The sequence below is a fragment of the Alexandromys fortis genome, unplaced genomic scaffold, assembly GCF_014885135.2.
Source record: "Alexandromys fortis isolate MF-2015 unplaced genomic scaffold, M_Fortis_MF-2015_v1.1 scaffold_112, whole genome shotgun sequence".
In the NCBI taxonomy this organism is placed as follows: domain Eukaryota; kingdom Metazoa; phylum Chordata; class Mammalia; order Rodentia; family Cricetidae; genus Alexandromys; species Alexandromys fortis.
In genome coordinates, this window is record NW_026068013.1 from 5,537,011 (window position 1) to 5,554,957 (window position 17,947).

Consider the following 17,947-nt stretch of genomic DNA (forward strand, 5'->3'; position numbering starts at 1 on the left):
CCCCCCCCCCCGTGATCCTGACATCCTTGCTGGTGTTCTGAGGGGAAATCTTTAACAAGTAGCTGAACCTAAGTAGTCAGGAGACAACAGATCCCAGAAAATGTACACAGGAGACAGTGCATAAAGAAAAGCCAAGGACAGATTTTGGCAAGCTCACCTTTTGTTTTTTTGTTTTGTTTTGTTTTGGATTATTTTGTTTTTGTCTTCCATTTGTGTGTGGTTATGCATTGTAAGAGGCTTGGGATTTGTCATTGTATATTATGGGTTGTGTCAAAGAAATAGCAAAAGTGACCATGAACTTCTAAGAGTGGGTAGCAGTTGCAAGGTGTTAAAATATGGAACACTTTACTTTTTGGTAACTAGTGAGTGTATGAACACAAACATTTCTGCTACTCCTTTGAAGTAGGTGATGAATGCTCTTGTTTTGTTAGTAGTGCTCCGTTCAGACAACTGTGGACAACTCTCTTTCTCTCTCAGTGGGTGTGAAGATCTTTCCTGTACGGGATGGGGAAGAGAGACAATGATGGCAGAAGTCATAAAATAATTCCACACTAGCTCAGAGTTGAGATTTATTTAGGGGTAGACTCACAGACAGGGAACAGTAACCGAATCCTGCAGTAGGAAAAGAGAGCAGGAAGCAAGAGAGCCAGCAAGGCTTTACTGCTGCATTTACAGTATAAGAGACCACACCCAAGTGGGCTGGTATCTTAAAGGATATTGGCTGAAGGAGCAGAATGTGCTCCCACAACAAGACAATCTACTCACATTGGGGTATGTGAACCCAGACCATAAGAGTCTGAATCACAAGGACAGATCAAGGTCTACAGCACCCTTCAGGGTCATTAGAGCAAAAGGGTTCAGAGACAGAAATAGGGAGCAGAGTTCCCAAAGCCAGAGATGGTGTGGGCAGAAAGAAGAAGCAGAAGCTAGCTGTCTGAGTGAACTATTTTGGCAATGAGGAATCCTGAGACCTGGGTGTCTATGCATTGCTGACGCCTGTGACTGGATCAGGTAGTGACCAGATGACAGCCATCCAGTCTGTTCTCTTCTCCCGCTTTCTGCTAGGCCTTGTGAATATGAGCCACTGCCATGATGACTTATCCTGGCATTTCCATAAGATCTTTATACGTGGCTGTCACTACTTCAATCCCAGCACTCTGGAGGAAGAGGCAGAGGCAGGCTAATCTCTGTGAGTTCGATCAATGTGGTCTACAGAACGAGTTCCAGGACAGCCAGGACTGTTACACAGAGAAACCCTGTCTCAAAACACCAAACTAATCAAAACTAGAGCAAAACAACGAACAGACCAACAACAAAAAACAAACACACAAAAAACACAAGGGTTTCAAAAATTCCCATAGTGTGGCTGGCCCAACTTTTTGGAAAGGAATCTCTGGAAGTGAAGAAAAGTCTTTTGGGCTTCCCCCTCACCAGGGCTCAGCACTTCTGCCTGTTCCCCTGTCTCTTATGTTGTAAGGCTGAAGAATATGGGGTATGAAGTAAACCCAGAGCACCCTCCCAAGGTAGGCCCCTAGGAGGAATGGTGTATAGTTCAACTCCTGGAAAACTGGAGGTTCAGCACCACTCTTTCTGCTGCATGATGGGATGAGACACTAGTGCTGAGCGCTGCACTCTAGGACTTTGGAGACTCACTGGACAGATTACTCAAAGTGCATTGGAGAACCAGGCATGGATTAATGGAGTACTTACTAGAGGCATCAATAGGCAGGTCAACTGGCCTTGGGAGGTGGAAGACAGTACAGACTGTAAGGAAAGTGTGCACAAAGAGTATGTTATAATTAATTCCTGAATAATGCATGGGTCTGTCTGTATGATGAGGCTGTGGCAGGAAGAACTGAGCAAAATGGGGTGAGTAAAAATGCAAGAAACTGCAGAAGGAGATGGTCAGTGTGCTACTGGGTAGGCGATGATGCTGAGACATGGTCTGGTGGAGAGTGAATGGAGCTGCAAAAGTCATGCAAGGAACCAGAAAGGGAGCCAGCGCCTACTTAAGAAAGGAAGGAAGGAAGGAAGGAAGGAAGGAAGGAAGGAAGGAAGGAAGGAAGGAAGGAAGGAAAAATGGAAGGAGGCAGACTCTTAAAGGAAGTTTGGGGAAGAATGTGATTGAGTGCTGAAGGAGAGCCTTGCTAGCTGCTCTTAAGATCCTGCGTCCCACAGTTCTCTTCTGTGCCTCTTCCTGCTTTTCAGTAGCCCCTCCACAAAGCACTGACCAGACTTCAGTTAGGCACCCTGTCTCTCTTTTCTGTCATATCCTCTTTGTTTCCTGCATCAGAATGAAAGCAGTCCAAAACCATGTTTGTTTCTTGTAGACATCCTTGCTGCTTCTCTGCCTTGATGCAGTGACAGTGTTTTGAGGTCAGGGGTCACACACAACTGTTTCCTACAGGGTTCTCATAGGTGCAATATTAGACACTGCCCCCCCCCCCATACCAGAAGATAAAAATACTTGATGAACAGGGCTGGAGAGATGGCTTATAGGGAAGAAGAACTTGCTGCTAAGTCTGATGACCTGAGTTCAATTCCTCATGGTCCAACATGGTAGAAAGAAAGAACGGATTACTACTACTTGTACTCTGATCTAAACACACACATGGACACACACACACATCTGCACACACAGGTATGTATGCAAGAACACAGGCATGGGGGCGCACACACATATACACAGTCACACTACAGCAAATAAAAAAGTAATTTAAAAAATAAAAAACGCTGATGAACAAAACTGAAATCTAGACAATGTTTTTGACAGCTGATATGCTATTCTAAGCTTGAGGTAATAACATCTTAAAAGTAATTTATTGGGAAGCAGACAGAAGTGAAAAGATAATCACATGCAATTTCAAAAAGTAGAGGTGGAAGTGAGAGAAAGATGGATTCTGTCATATACCCAATTGTTTCATTGCTTTTCTTTCTCTTTGAATAGGACTCCGTGTCTCAGTGCTGCCAGAATTAAAGATGCCACACTTTTTCTGGGCAGGGTGACTTGGATTCCTTTGTGACCGAGAACAGAAATGCCAGACATGGTGGCATTTACTTTCCATGCCAGCACTCTGAGGCAGGGGAATCTCTGTGAGTTCCAGGCCAGCCAGGACTGCATAGTGAAACCCCATTTCTAAAACAACAACAGCAACAACAACAAAAACACAACAGAGGTGGCACCTTGAAGGATGTACCAGCAAAATGCTTCATTCCTTCTTTATATCAAATATAGCTGTGCTCTGGGTGTAGCCCGATGTCTGCTTTCATGTGGAGGGTGGGATTGTCCTGTCTGAATAACCCCGCAGAGCCACCATGTCTCTCTGTGCAGTGAGGGAGGTGACAGAGTTGTCTGTAGGGCGGCTGACCTCTACCATGAATGGGTAAGTATTCTCCAGGTGACGGAACACCCATCACAACCACTCGCTGGCTTGAGCATATGGTAGTCATCTTTTCCACTCTCCCTGCACTGGGGACATGACTTTAGTAGGATCTAACACTTCTAACCACAGGGTGACAGACAATGTGTATTTGTTATTTATTTAGCGTGTATATGTCTGTGTGCGTGCATGTGTGTTTGTACACATGAATTCTAATGTATGTGAATGCCAAATGTCAAACTTGGGTGTTGTTGTAAAAAGCTGCTTATTTGTTCCTGGCTGTTCAGCATGGAAATAATAACACAGAAACCATATTATTTGCAATACTGTTTGGCCAATTGCTTAAGCATGTTTCTGGCTAACTCTTATCTTAAATTAACCCATTTCCTTTCATCTGTGTATGGCCACAAGGCTGTGGCTTACCAGATAAAGTGCTGGCGTCTGTCTCCAGTGGGGCTACATGGCTTCTCTCTGACTCAGCCTTCTTTCTCCCAGCATTCAGTTTAGTTTTCCCCATCTACCTAAGTTCTGCCTTGCTATAGGCCAAAGCAGTTTCTTTATTCATTAACCAATGATATTCATGGCATACAGAGGGGAAATCCACGTCAAAGTATGTTTCCTGAGGCACTCCTTTTGAGAGAGGATCTCTCATTGGGCTAGAATCCACCAAGCAGGAAAGGCTGTGTAGCCAGCAAGCCCCAGGGATCCCCCTGTCTCTGTCCCTCCACACTGGAATTGCAATTGTCCCGCCATGTCTGACTGTTTTTTAAAATGCAGGTTCTGGGTATGGGACTTGGGTCCTCATGTTTGCAAGACAGGCATTTTACTGGGTCAACCATCTCTCCAGCCTGGTAATCTGCATCCACACTGCCCATGTGTCAGTGCTTTACAACACATGCTACCTGGAGACACGGGCAATGTAAGGCATTTTCCCAGGTGTCCTGGTTGGTACTGGAAAAACTGGGCTTCTAAAACCTGTGTGCACTCTGACTGCAGATACCACACTTTTTTTTTCTTTATTTCAACAAACTTTTTTGGATTTAGTCATCTTATTTTATATGGATGGGCTTTTTGTCTGCATTGTCTGGTGTCTGAAGGAGTCAGAAGACCGCATCCCATTCTCTGAAACTGCAGTTCCAAATGGTCGTGAGCCCCCAAGGGTCCTTGAGCCCGAACCCAGGTCCTCAGCGAGAGCAGCAGGTGCTCTTAATCACTTAACCCTCTCTGTGGCCTCTGGAGTTCACATTCTTTGTTTTAACCCCCAATTAGGCATCAGTTTCTTTCATTTTTAACTATTTCTTTTATATTTTGAGAATATAATTATACCATTTCCTCCTTCCTTTTCCTTCCTCCAGACCCTCTCTTTTCCTTTTCAAATTGATGACATTTTTTAAAAAAAAAATAGTTGTTGTTCCATATATATGTTATTTGACACAATGAAGCATCTAATTTGGAAAATGTTTATGTATGTGTGTATCTATGTATTACAAATTCTGTTTATGTATATATGAGTCAGAGTAATAGTAACAAGCTCCCCCTTAGGGCCTTGAGATTTGTGACCACAGGTTCTTAGTCCAGTAGTGCTACCAGGAATGCATTTCATCTTGTGGGGCAGGCCTCCAACCCAATCAGAAAGCGCTCATTTACTCCTGGGATGCTCGTGTCCTTGTACNAACAGCTTTTCTTCTCCGGTAGCATGCACAGAAACTTCCAGCATATATTTAAATATACACATTCATACAAATACATACAGATAGAGAGTAATAGAAAGGCAAAGGGGACAAGATAAAAAAGAGACAAAACACTGGCTGGAAGAGAGAAACAGAGAGGAGATTTTAATGGAAGAATAATATTTCATGAAGCCTTAGCCCATGCAGTGTAGGAGGCTGTCAAATCAGCGACACAGTCATCCTAGGAGGATAATGACGTAGCCAGGATGTGAGCGCACAGCCGAGAGGCAGAAGAGCCAAGTCTCCAGCTGTGGTCGACAGCTTCCCGTGGACTTGGGAAGAGCTAATATTTCCTTCAAGGCTAAAGGTAAGAGGGTACAGCTGGCGGCTCTCAGGCAGAGAGAAGCACCTCTTACTATAGGAAAGTCAACAGCAAGTAATTGAACCCAGGGCTGAAGTCAGTAAAATACAAACTGACATAAAAACCCAACCCCGAGCTCACATTCTTAGCCTCACCCCACAGGCCCACTGCTTGCTTTGGGCTATGTTCCTGGAGGCACCATGATGTCACACAGATCCTGGAACTGTGGTACACTGGAGCCAGCTCATGTGGCCAACAGGCACTGATGGACGTGCAGCGTTTCCCAATTCTGTGTTCAGTTGACAGCTTAAATTTGGCACACTGGGAAAATTTATATCACAGGGAAAAAAAAACCCATTGCAAGTCAGCACTGTCCTCCCAAGAACTGGCTGCTCAGAACTTCTTGGGATTCTGCTGTCTTGGTGTGCTTTGTGTAAGAAAAAAATATGATGACTGTCTGCTTCAAGAAGATTAAGACCCCTTCCCAGGTGGCCTCAGGTCGTTTGGAAAGTTGTCTCCAAATGGTCTCCTAAGATTTCCATAGCATTCACTTAGTAGCTACAAGGGGACATTTACTGTGTGCAATTCAAGTATATATGCCTATTAAAAGCAAATACATCAACACGGTATTTCTGGGGGCACAGTGATTCTGTCAGCTTCTGCAAGTGGAGGCATCTGTCATGGAGGAACCCATCAGGCAGAGCCCCAGAGATCTGGTGCAGCATGATATGGGGAAAGATACAGGGCTCTGAGGGCCAAGGGTTCACATCCTACCTGTTATTTGCTATATGACCTTGGGTAATTCTTTGGCTTCTCCTAGCTCCATCTTTTAAGGTATATTGGTGCACTAAACCTGTGACGGCTTTCTTCCCTAACATCTTCAATAAGTCATGTCCTTCCATGGATCCTTGAGGGTGCCAGACTTCACTGTCTAGGTGGTTTTTGTTTGTTTGTTTGCTGTTGTTGTTGTTTTTTCAGGTGAGAGGGAACCTCTTCCTCTTTGAGTCCTGATATGTTCCTTCCTTGACTGTTGCATTAGGAGCGGCGGCAGGGCTGCGTCCCCGGCACCCGGCCGCCCGCATGGCTAGCTTATGCCCGAAATAATTACACGGAAACTGTATTTTATTAAACACTGCCTGGCCCGGCTAGTTCCAGCTTCTTATTGGCAAGCTCTTACATATTGTTCTAACCCATTTCTAATATTCTATGTAGCCCACGAGCTGGCTTACCAGGGAGGATCTTAACCTGCCTCTGTCTGGAGTGGGAGCATCATGGCGACTCCTTGACTCAGCTTCTTTTTCCCAGCATTCTCTTCTGTTTACTCCACCTACCTAATTTTCTGTCCTATGAGGGCCGAGGCAGTTTCTTTATTATTAACCAATGAAAGCAACAGATAAGATACAAGACCCACCTCCATCATTTCCCCTTTTTCTGTTTAAACAAAAAAAGAAAGGCTTTAACTTTAACATAGTAAAATTACATATAACAAAACAGTTATCAAGTAAGAATTACAGTTAGAATATTTATATCTATTTTATCTCTTATCATAACTAAGGAAAACTATAACTATTCATTCTTCAACTCCATCAAAGACTCCAGAAGGATATAATAATACTTAAGTAAACAAGAAATCCAAAACTCTAGAAATGACAGAGACATTTCGCTGCCTGGACAGTCACCCTAAGTTCCTCTGTACTGTTGGGGCATCCATCTTCGGCCTACAGGCCCATGGTATCCAGAGACATTTCCATGAAGCAGGAAATTTCAAAGACAGTTCAGTCATTTTCTGCTGTGTCCTGCAGAATGTCTCGCAGACTCTTTCATGAGTCAGAAACCCCGAAAGACCATCTCACCTTTAGGCAAGTTCAGCAGTCCTCTTTCTGCGGGTTCTCTGTGTCCAGTTTATGCAACAGTCCAGGCAAGAACAGTTTCTTGCCCAAATGGCTATCAAACTCCATAAGGATCCTCTTCGATGCCCATCTTCCTCCTGAAGTAGCTGATGCTGCCAGGAGCAGACGTGTCTCCTTGTCATGAAAAGTCCTAAGCTATTAAAATATTTTAAATGCCATATTCTGCAGTCTTTGAGAGATATAAGAATGTCTATCTAACTGAAATATATCTCTATATATCTAGAAAATCTAACTAACATGACTACAAGCTTTACTATTATTAATGATTATCCATTAACAACCTATATACATTACATTTTTAAATGAACTACACAATCACAATACCTTAATAAAGATCAGAAATACATATACATATAACAAAATTGACCTTAAAATCCATACCAATGTAAATTATTTATACCTATATCACTTCCCCCTTTAAATGTAAAAGAACATTTATAAACCATATTTGGGAACATGTGCGTAATTTTTTCTCTCCAAACTGCTTCCTGCTGAATAGGGGCGTCGTTAATTAGGTCGTTCATGATATAACCTGTGTGCAGCGAAGTCGTGGGAGCAGGGGAGCATTCCAGGGCTGGGAACCCCAGTGAACGTTGCAAATCCAACATCATCACAAATTACTGGATGACAGCTGTAATACAAAACAGCCGGCAGACACGGGCCCTGAAGTGAACCACAACGTTCAGGGCCAGGTCTTAAGAATGAAGGACAGGCGCACTGATCAGATTGGACACTATGCGGATTCCCACCTAAGCAATTAGTAACGAATGTCTCCGAAAGAGGATGGGGTGAAGATGAAGTAGGACTCAATGTATCGGTTTCTTAGCTACTGTGTCCACAGTTCTTTCCCCTTTGCTCTTTGTTGTCTCTTTGCCCTGTCTTTTTCCTGATGGCCCTTTACCCCCTCTCCGGGGTAAAGAAACATTCGTGCTAGCTGCTTCTGCCCTTGAAGCCAGTCCTGAGGCATCCTTAGGAGCAGGTGTCTGGACACTTAAAACCTTCTTCTGTCTCGCCCCCTTTCCCACATTCGGGGACTGTTTTTCTTCCTCTTCTTTGATGCCACAGTCCAAGACACACTTGTCCAGTTGGCAATTAGAAATATTAGAGTTGGCACTGGGCAGTCGGAATGCTTGTGCTGAGAAAGGTTTCTTGTACAGAGAGTAGCGGGGGGTGTACGGTAGGTGGCGCTCTCCAGCCAGCAATGCTGGGTGGGATTGGAAAGGTCAGAGTGCAACTTCATTCGGGAAGTTTGAAAGAGATGCTTCTCTACAGAGAAGGCTGCAGCCTGCACGGCTTCACCTGTTTAGGGTGCCCACACACCTCCTCCTTGACCACACAACCCCGTTCCATGGGTGCTGACTATCCCCGTTCATCTGGTACTGCTGTGATTAAAGTGGAAACCAAGAGAGCACCTAGACGTTCCCAATTACATGGTAACATGTCCAGTTACTTCACCCACTGTTGGATTTGTAACATATACACCCGTTGTTCAAGTTCCTTTCTACCTGATTTGAAGGAATGGCCTCTTTAGGGGTTAGCAGAAGCCCAGACCTGAAGATGCCAGCATCTTTCCCCTCTCCGTTCTCAGCCCAGTGCTTACCTCAGGGAATGGTGTGAGGAGATTCAGGAAGATGGGGACTGGCCAAGGAAATGCTCTGGGCATAGGTGAGTCAAAGTGTACCTTCTACAAAGAGAGTTATATATCCCGACACAATGTCTAAGGACCCTTCAACAGGCTGGTGCCTACTGGTATGTGGGGTGGTCTAGCCAGACAGGAAAAGCCCTTCTGTGGTAGCATCTGCTGGGCTGTTGCTATGTTCCTGGCTCAGCGGGCGCTCGGCTATCAGATCCACAGGAGAGATTTGGCCCAACCACCGGGGATGTGTCAGCTTCAAGTCTTTCTTGTCTCCTTGCCTTCTGGCATAATCTGGACTTTAGTCTGAGCACACCCTATGTGACATGCAGTCCTATATTCCCAGCAGGTCTGGGTGGCAGTGGCCCCTTCTGGATCAGAGCTCTTAGCCCTACTTGTGGACATGCATGCCCTCTGCCAGCAGCTGCAGAATGGCCACCCCTCTAAGACACATTTCTTCAGTTTTCCTTCTTCCTGTGCTCGCTGAGTTTGTGTGATGCTGAAACCCTGGAGATTCTTTTCTGTTCAGTCAGCTGACAGCCCTGGTCTTCTGATGGCTGAAGTCTCCCCAGTGACACCTCCTGCTTTAAAAAAAAATTCTTTAAGGGGTCCCAGTGAAGGCAGCATGAGTAGTTAGAGAAATACCTCTGGCTTTTAACTGAGCATCTAAAGGCCTTTCCATTGTGACACTCTAAGCTGTTTCTCCACCTCTTCTGTGTTCATCCAGTTATATAAATTGATTGACAAGGTCCGTCTCACCCTCATGACAGCCAGCAGTGCAGCATGGGTATAGTCTGTCTTCTGAATGTCTGGAGCTCTGTTCCTGAAGGGCAACCCACACAAAAACAGCAGGCAGTTTTGCTCAAAATAATAAGCAGGAATGGCAGAGTGCATCCCTGGAAACTGTATTAGTTACTGTTCTCCTTGCTATGATAAAATACCTGCCAAGAATCTGCTTGAAGGGGAAGATTACTTTGCTTTATGTTCAAAGGGACATAGTCCATCATAGCTAGAATGCATGGTGGAAGGGAGTGCGGGTGGATGATCTCATTGCATTTGCAGTCAGGAAGCAGAGGCAGAAAAATAGGCAGGACCCGCTGTGAAGTCTCAAGTTCAACCCCAGAGACCCATTTCCTCCAGCCAAGCTCTACCTCCTAAAGGGTCCACAACCTTCCAAGACAGCGCCACCTTCTGGAGACCAAGGATTCAGACACACATGCCCGTGGGTGACATTTCACACTGCATGCATTTTGGGTTCTTCTCCCTATCTTCCCCTTCTCCTGAGCAAAAATGTAAATTGAGACTTTCCTTCCACCGTAGACCATTCACACCATGCTAACTGGCTTCTGGGTCCCTTCCCCACGCAGTAACCAAGCTGCACCAGCTTTCTCAAGATTCTGCTCTCTTTCTCGGAAGACTATGCTTAAAATAGGAAAAGTAGGTCTTGTTTAGGGTCAGAGGCTGGAGTTTGAATGACCTGAGATCACAGAGACTCAGAAGGATTAGTTGCCGAGGGCATAGTAAGTTTCTGTTACCCTCTCAGATGCATTTGTCATCAAGGCACTATGATTTGGTAAAACTGTATGTGTGTCTGTGGATATGTATGTATGTGATGATGTGATGTGTGGTGTGTGCATGTGTCTGTGGGTATGTATGTATGTGATGTGTGGAGTGTATATGTGTCTGTGGGTATGTATGTATGTGATGTGTGGAGTGTATATGTGTCTGTGGGTAAGTATATGATACGTGGTGTGTGTATGTGTGTCTGTGGGTATGTATGTATGTATGTGATGTGTGGTGTGTGTATGTGTGTCTGTGGATATGTAAGTATGTGATGTTTGGTGTGTGTATATGTATTTGTGGTGCTGTATAGATGCATGTGTTATGTGTGGCTGTGTATATGGTATATGTAGTGTGTGTGTGTGTGTGTTGTGAACTATGTGTGCTGAAAGGGCCCCTCTGTCATCTCTTAAAGACCCATCATGATTCACAGCTTTTTAAATCCAATACATAATTACCATTATGTACTAAGTTAACCTGAAACGACAGATATCTGTTTTATTTGATTATCACTATAAATAGGTTATACTAAAATGCTGCTGGCTTGATTGATGTGCACATTTCAATCTCTGAGCTCTCTGAAGGTCAGAGGTTTAGAAAAGTCAGAAGAGTACTTTGTTTTGAGATTGCTTTCTGTTTGGAGGAGAGCCAGCCTGGAGAGAAATCCTTTCTCCTATTACGATGCTCCCCTGGCTGAGGTTCTTGGTCTGGTGAAGCTTTTGTTCACTGCCGTGAAGCCAGTTAGATGCTTCAGCTCAGAGGACTCTGCAGCCCTTGGTGAGTGCAAGAAGGGACTCAGAGCATTTTCCGATGGAGCAATTGAAAAGCCAGCTCTCCCAGGCTACTCCACCCTTTCTCTACTAATGAAAATAGGCGCAGTTCTGGCACACCAGCAGTAATCTGGAAATGGGTTTTAGAAATCCACTCGACTGAATAGACAGGCTATTACAGCCCATCATTATGGAGGCCAAGAAGGTACATTAGACTACAGGGAGGTGGGAGTGAGGGGGCAGCGAGGGAGGGGAGTTAACTATTTCAAGATGTTGATAGAGCAGAAATTCTAGCCTTTAAGTTTTCATCTTCCTAATGTTCTTACTGACAGCTGAAAAAAAGTCACTTTTTTTCTTGCCTACTTGTACGTGAATACATTAACCAGCTAGTTTCTTAGCTGCTTTTCACAGAACACACAGGACTCCCGGGGCCAAAGTAAAGGGCATATTACTCAGAGGACTAGAAATAGGCAGAGTAAGAGAATAACATGAGGACATGGGGAGGGAGAGGGAGAGTGTTCTGAGTCAGAATAGCCAAGCAAATGTGAAGAAGCCTGGGCGGCAGCTGGACATGGCATAAACTGTATAACAGGAGAGGAACTTGGACATTAGGGATCTTAGTCCATTGTGATGAGCAGTAAGCCCCTCTGCCCCTTGCAGGTATTGGTGTAGTCTCTCTTCTGCGAGTGCTTTCTTTGTAAACACCCTTAGGACAGCTCAGTGGAGGACGGTGTTTCTGATACCAAAGGCTGGACATAGGGTTAAGATTCATAAGCTCTTTCAGGAACCTGTCTTCAACACAGAACCTACAGGAGCCTGTGACATCTATACCCGTTAGGCTCTTCCATCTGAACTGCAGCACACGCTGACTCACTACCTCCAGTTTCTGCTCTCATGCCAGGCTTGGAATTAGGCTGGGCATCTTTGCCCTCACGGAGTATGGCCCTTGAGGAATACCAGGCATCTTAGCAATCAGGAAGTTAACAGAGCACATAAAACTGGTGGAAGAAAATAGCTGGGGCAGAGGGAGGGGAGCAGCAATGAGGCCTGGCTGCCCTGGCTGCAGCACGGAAGGAGGAATCAGCAAGGGGGGGCAGCATGTGGGGAGCAAGGAGCAAATCAGAGAGGAGACCACAGAACTGTCCTCCTCCTCCTCCTGATAAGAGGTGATGTACTGTGGAGAACGAGAGTCACAGAGAACAGTTATCCAACTCTGTTTGTGACCAGCGGGTTGGCAAGTAGGAAGCAAAAGAGAAATGGGGGGATGCGGGGACATCCCACATAGCTCAGGTGTAACTGCATCAGTTATTTTCACTTGAATATTTTTAATCCATCACTTCCAATAGAGTCAGAGACAGCACTCAGCATCGACTTATGAGAAACGAAGCGGTGAGTCATAGAATGCTGGTAAGGCGAAGGCGCGGAGGAAACCGCCAGGCAGAAAAGAAACCGAACTCTCACACACGGAGCTGCAGAGATAAAGATCCTTGCTGTAGGAAAGTCCCTCTAATGCAGTGAAAGAAAACATGTTATGTAAAAGTTAATGTGAAGATTCGATGTCTGCTGTTTACAGAGGAAGTTAATTCAGCTCGTTCTCAGGTGACACTGGGGGCTCTGCAGGTGCCCGCATAGGAGAATGGAGCACTCACTCATCTGCTATCCCAGTAGGCTCTGCAAGGAGCCCCATAAAACCCGTTAATCTTGATGGAGCTTTTCATTTCCTCAGCATCCAGACGGCTTGACCAACTCTCCAAACAGCACAGTAGACAGGTGCGGAAGTGAAGTGGCCTGCCCTGAACCTGATCATTTCTGTCCGCACTCTGACCTACAGTGGGAAAACTACACTAGGCAGGAAGAATGGGAAGTGGGGGAGACAAGTCACCATTCCTTTCCTCTCTCATTGCTCTTCTGTCACTGCATCCCACGGACGCCCACTACTGCCCCACCAGCTGTCACTGCATCCCATGGATGCCGGCTACTGCCCTATCCGGTTGTCACTGCATCTCACGAACACACAGTTCAGTTGAAAGAGCTGAAAAAGCTCGTTGTGAAATCTAGAAACTTAGCAGCTGGGTCAATGGACATATTCCTGTGAAGGCATGTGCACTCAATGGGAAGGTGGAAAAACCTGTGAATCTCTCTTGTAGCAGGACTGTTTGTCCAAGATGGGGAAGGAAGCTTGCTGAAGACACTGCCTTCAGCAGTCTTCTTTTGGGAGGTTTTACTCTCTGCTATTTTAAATAAGCAACCAAATTTCCTCAGGAAGCATGGACTTTCTCATCTTCACTGGAAAGATTGGCTCTAGGAACTGAAGAGGTGTGGAGGAGGTCCAGTTCTGCTGGAGGTCAGCCTCATGGTCTTGCTCAGTTTACAGAATCTGCGAGGGTGATAAGACAGTGAGAATAAGGTTGGGTTGTAATAAAGTCAATTAGTAATTGTTATTACGTGAGCAGTATCCTCAATCTACTTTTCTTTCCTAAGGAAAGAATGACTCAAGTTATCCCTGTCTGAAAAGGAATTCTTGCGAGTTTTCATTTTATCTCAAACTCCCCCCATCACCCTGGTCTCCATTGCTCTGATTTGTTCCACGTCTTTCCTCCCCATGGTTCCCCATGTAGCATGTGTAGCTGACCTTTAACCTCACATAGTCGGTCATTACTGGCCTCCTCCGTTTCCTTTCACTACCTCTCAGAGGTTCAGATTCTATTAGTGTGAATCGTGCCTATTCAACAGCAAGCACAAATAAATATTGAGTGATTCTTCGTGTTCACTTGAAGACAAAGCCTATGATACTGGCGAGGGCCTTCTTCAATGGCTTATTAAAAATAAAAAAGCCATGGAATTATCACCCAAACCCCCTTCTTCCAAAAAGCGTTCTCATATGTATTTAAAGCTAAAGAGGTCAGGGTGAGGGGGACGAGAAAAAAAAAAGAGGAAATGTCCTAAACTTACCCTTCCTGATGCACAGAGACTATTTCTACTTATGTATTCTGTCATTATGTGAAACCCAGCACGCCTTAAGCCAAGCTCCCCCTTTCCCTCTCAAAGCAGCATTTCTGATTAGTGTTCCTATTTCAGCTTTATTCCCATGGCTTCCTGAGCACAAAACCCCTGAGTCATTTATCACGGCCGCCTGTTCCCCGCACTCATAGCCAATCAGTAATCAAGTCCTGTTGTTTCTGCCTTCAAAACAATTTCCTTATCTTTCTCTTTCTGTTACCATGGAGACCATCGAATCTTCCTTTTTGCTTCATGCCTGGACAACGGCGGTAACTTCTGGAAACTCTTGGCTCCTGTGGAGCCTGCCTACAGCTGCTGCTGGAATAAATCCCTTTGTCATGTCTACCCCTCCCCCCCCAAGACCCTTCAGTAGCTCCTTTCTGTTTCTAAAGATCAGTTTCTTTTAAAGTCACATGGCTATGCAGACTGACCACATTTAAAAGCTCTCTGTTAATTTACATCAAGTGTTTGTGTGGCATTAAGAGGGTACCTCCCATCCCTAGGCCAGAGTGCCAGTGGGTGCCTTAGTGAGTCGGTTCAGCTTCTGAGGGAATTATTACAGTGTTGCATCCCTGCCACAGGATTCAGAGACCTTTCAGAACAGGACTGGTTATTGGGTCCCCAACAACGTAGAGGACTTTGTGGCTTTGTAGGACAATGACTTCCCAGCTACAGGCAGTGGATGGCAATCTACCTGCTCATAGCAACTGCCCTTAAACTCCTTCCTTTCGATTTTCTTTTGGTGTGTACCTATGCATGTGTTCATGTGTGTGTGTGCATGCACACATGGGTGCACACACATGTCTATGAATGTGTGGAGGACAGAGGTCACTGTGGGCGTCTTCCTCGGTCACTCACAGCCATAGTTTAAGACAGGGTCTCTTCCTGAACCTGAAGCTCATTGATTTGGTGAGACCAACTGGATCCTCCTGCCTCCACTTTCCAAGCTCTGGGATTATAGGTGTGGGCCGCCATGCCTGTCTTTTTACATGGATGTAGGGTGCAAGCACAGGTCCTCATGCCTCCTCATGTTTTCCTGGGTGAGCCACCTTCCCCACCCTCTATATGTCTCTAAAATAACTTTGCTTTTCCAGACAATGCTCTACTTGCTTTTACCCAAATTTTTTTGACTCAAGGCTTTTTAATTTTTTTTTCCTAAAATATACTTCAACTTCCTCCTAACTGGATAATTCCTGTTTGCTCCTCAAAGTTCTCATCAAACATTATTTCTTTGGGAAAGCTTTTACCCTCTACAGCAGAAACACTGTAGTTTTGATGCTCTGATAGCACCACATGTTTAGTTCTGGGCCGCGAGGACTCAAATTTGGTCTGCCATTGCACATACAAGCTATGTATGTTCTTTTCAATATGACCAGTTTTGTCTTAGTATGGAATTTCTGCCAATGCTAGAAAACAGCACACATTTTACCTTCAATATAACTGTCTCTTAGATAAATAACCAGGCATTCCAAATAGCCTAACTCTTGCCGTAAAGAGTGGGGACCTGGCTTCAAGGAAAGGCTTGGATAACAAGTGTCTGAGGGATGCTGAGGAGGAGATTGCTTGCATGCTGTCCTCTGGCTACTTGGGTGCTCATCTCGTAACTGTTCCACCTGCATCACCTGACATTGCTTGTAAGTGTTCACATCAGACCTGCTGGGGAACATCTATCTGCTTTTGGAACAAAGTTGTGTTCTTCCAAGATATACTGCACGGGGAGTCTCTCAAAGAGTTGCCCTTTGTCTCCTGGTCAGCAGGCTTCACCCCACTTTGTCTCTTTCTTGTTGCTTCAAATTCCCAGGGACTCCTCCATCTGGGGTCTGGCTAATATTTGGATTGAGTAAATTCATCATCCAGTGTTCATGGCTTTTCTGAACCATCCAGGAGTGTCTGGATCCCTTCCGTGTGATGGGAGAACCAAGAGAAAGCTGGGCACACAGCACCAGATTCCTCCTGGTGAATACTCCTTCCACAGTTTGTTGCCCTACTATCCGAGGCTAGCTGGGCAGCCTGAGAAAGCAGAACATAAAAAAAAAATTATTGCTTGTGGGTTTTTCTTGAACATGTCTGAGATTTTTACTGCCTTATAGATCATGAGGAAATCGTCTCCCTCCACACATCCCTGGCCTCTGTGCTGAGAACATACTCAGAGACCCACAGCCAACCTCTCTCCCGTCTTTTATCTCTAGATCTCCTTGTCTGGCTGTTGTGTCTCAAATCAGAAGTCTTTTCACTTTCTTCTTCATCCTTAGAAGAACAGAGAAACCCCATAGGTCACAAACACCCAAGTTTCCTTCTATCTAGAGCTTCTGATAAACTGCTTTCAGTTCCGAGGTGAGCAAACACATTCGTAGCTGCAGTTTCCTTCAAGATCCTCTCTTGCAAATGCAAAGCTGAAACACAGCTCATTCTTTGCTTTTGAGTTGTGGCAAAATCCTCCCTGAGGAAACAGATGCTGGTTTAGTGGAAGACAGTCAAATACAAGAGAAGATCATTAATCTGTTACACAAATAGTATCCAGCAGAATCCTAGCACTTGTGCTGTATAGAGTAACCACAATCTCTCGTGTCTGTCATCCCTTGTAGTCTTGCTCTCCTGTGGGGGGATGTCCTGGTACTCTGATACCTCCTGTAGGGAGCAGCATGTAGCACTGCAGAGATGGATGAGTGCCCTTCTGGAAGCCTCTGGGTTCCTAGGCAACTGGCTTGACACTGATTGCTGAGGCATGAATTTGCAGTCCCGCTGATTAGCCTCCATAGTGGTCAGAAATAGACACATTCTGTGTGACATTCAGCTGCTAAAGATGGGGGAAGTGCAGAATTCTTACTCTATGGAGTTGTAGAGGGCTGGTGCTGACCTGTATAGACAACCAAGGAATCCTGAAATCGATGGTCTCATGTAAGTCACAATAGGAGCATGAAACTGGCCAGCTGTTAGAGTCACAGAACACATCAGTGCTCTTCAAGAAGCTTCTCGTCTGTCGATGTACTTCATTGTTTTCAGAGCAGTAAAAAGTGCCTTCTACTCTCATCCTCATTTCCTGGATGAGGAAATTCCATGAGGTCAAGGAATTTGTCTAGAGGTCACTCAATACAAAAGAGGCAGAGCTAGGGCCGGGACACAGTCTCTCTCTCTCTCATTAACAGGTGGCTATAGTCTATACGAGAATCCCACTCAAGCGGTATTAGCAGAATATCTTCTCCTAGATCCAATCTGTCATGTTAGAATCAAGCTGGACCCACCTATTTTACATCTCAGGCTTGAAGTCCTGAGCAGCTCTGTTGAGCAAAGGAGGGAAGGTTTTCCTCAAGGAGAGGAATGCACAGAGGGGCTCACAAGCAAACTCATCAGAAGGAAACCCACTGACGAACAAAGTCAGAGACAGTTCATGTCCATGCTCTGACTGGCTCTGGCTTTGTAGAGGTAATCCTTACACTTTCCTGAATAAAACCTGTCTGTGAGGTAGCCGACATAGGCCGAAATGAGGCCACAATGGTGAGAACCGCACCAAAGGCTCTGAGGGTTCAGTTTGAACCCCCAACTCACACGGCCTGGGACACACGCATACATTTGTTACATCACTTACATGCGCCAGACTTTTATTACATTCTGCGGTGAAAACCCTGTTTGGTTTTTTTTTTTTTTTTTTTTTTGATGGTAACA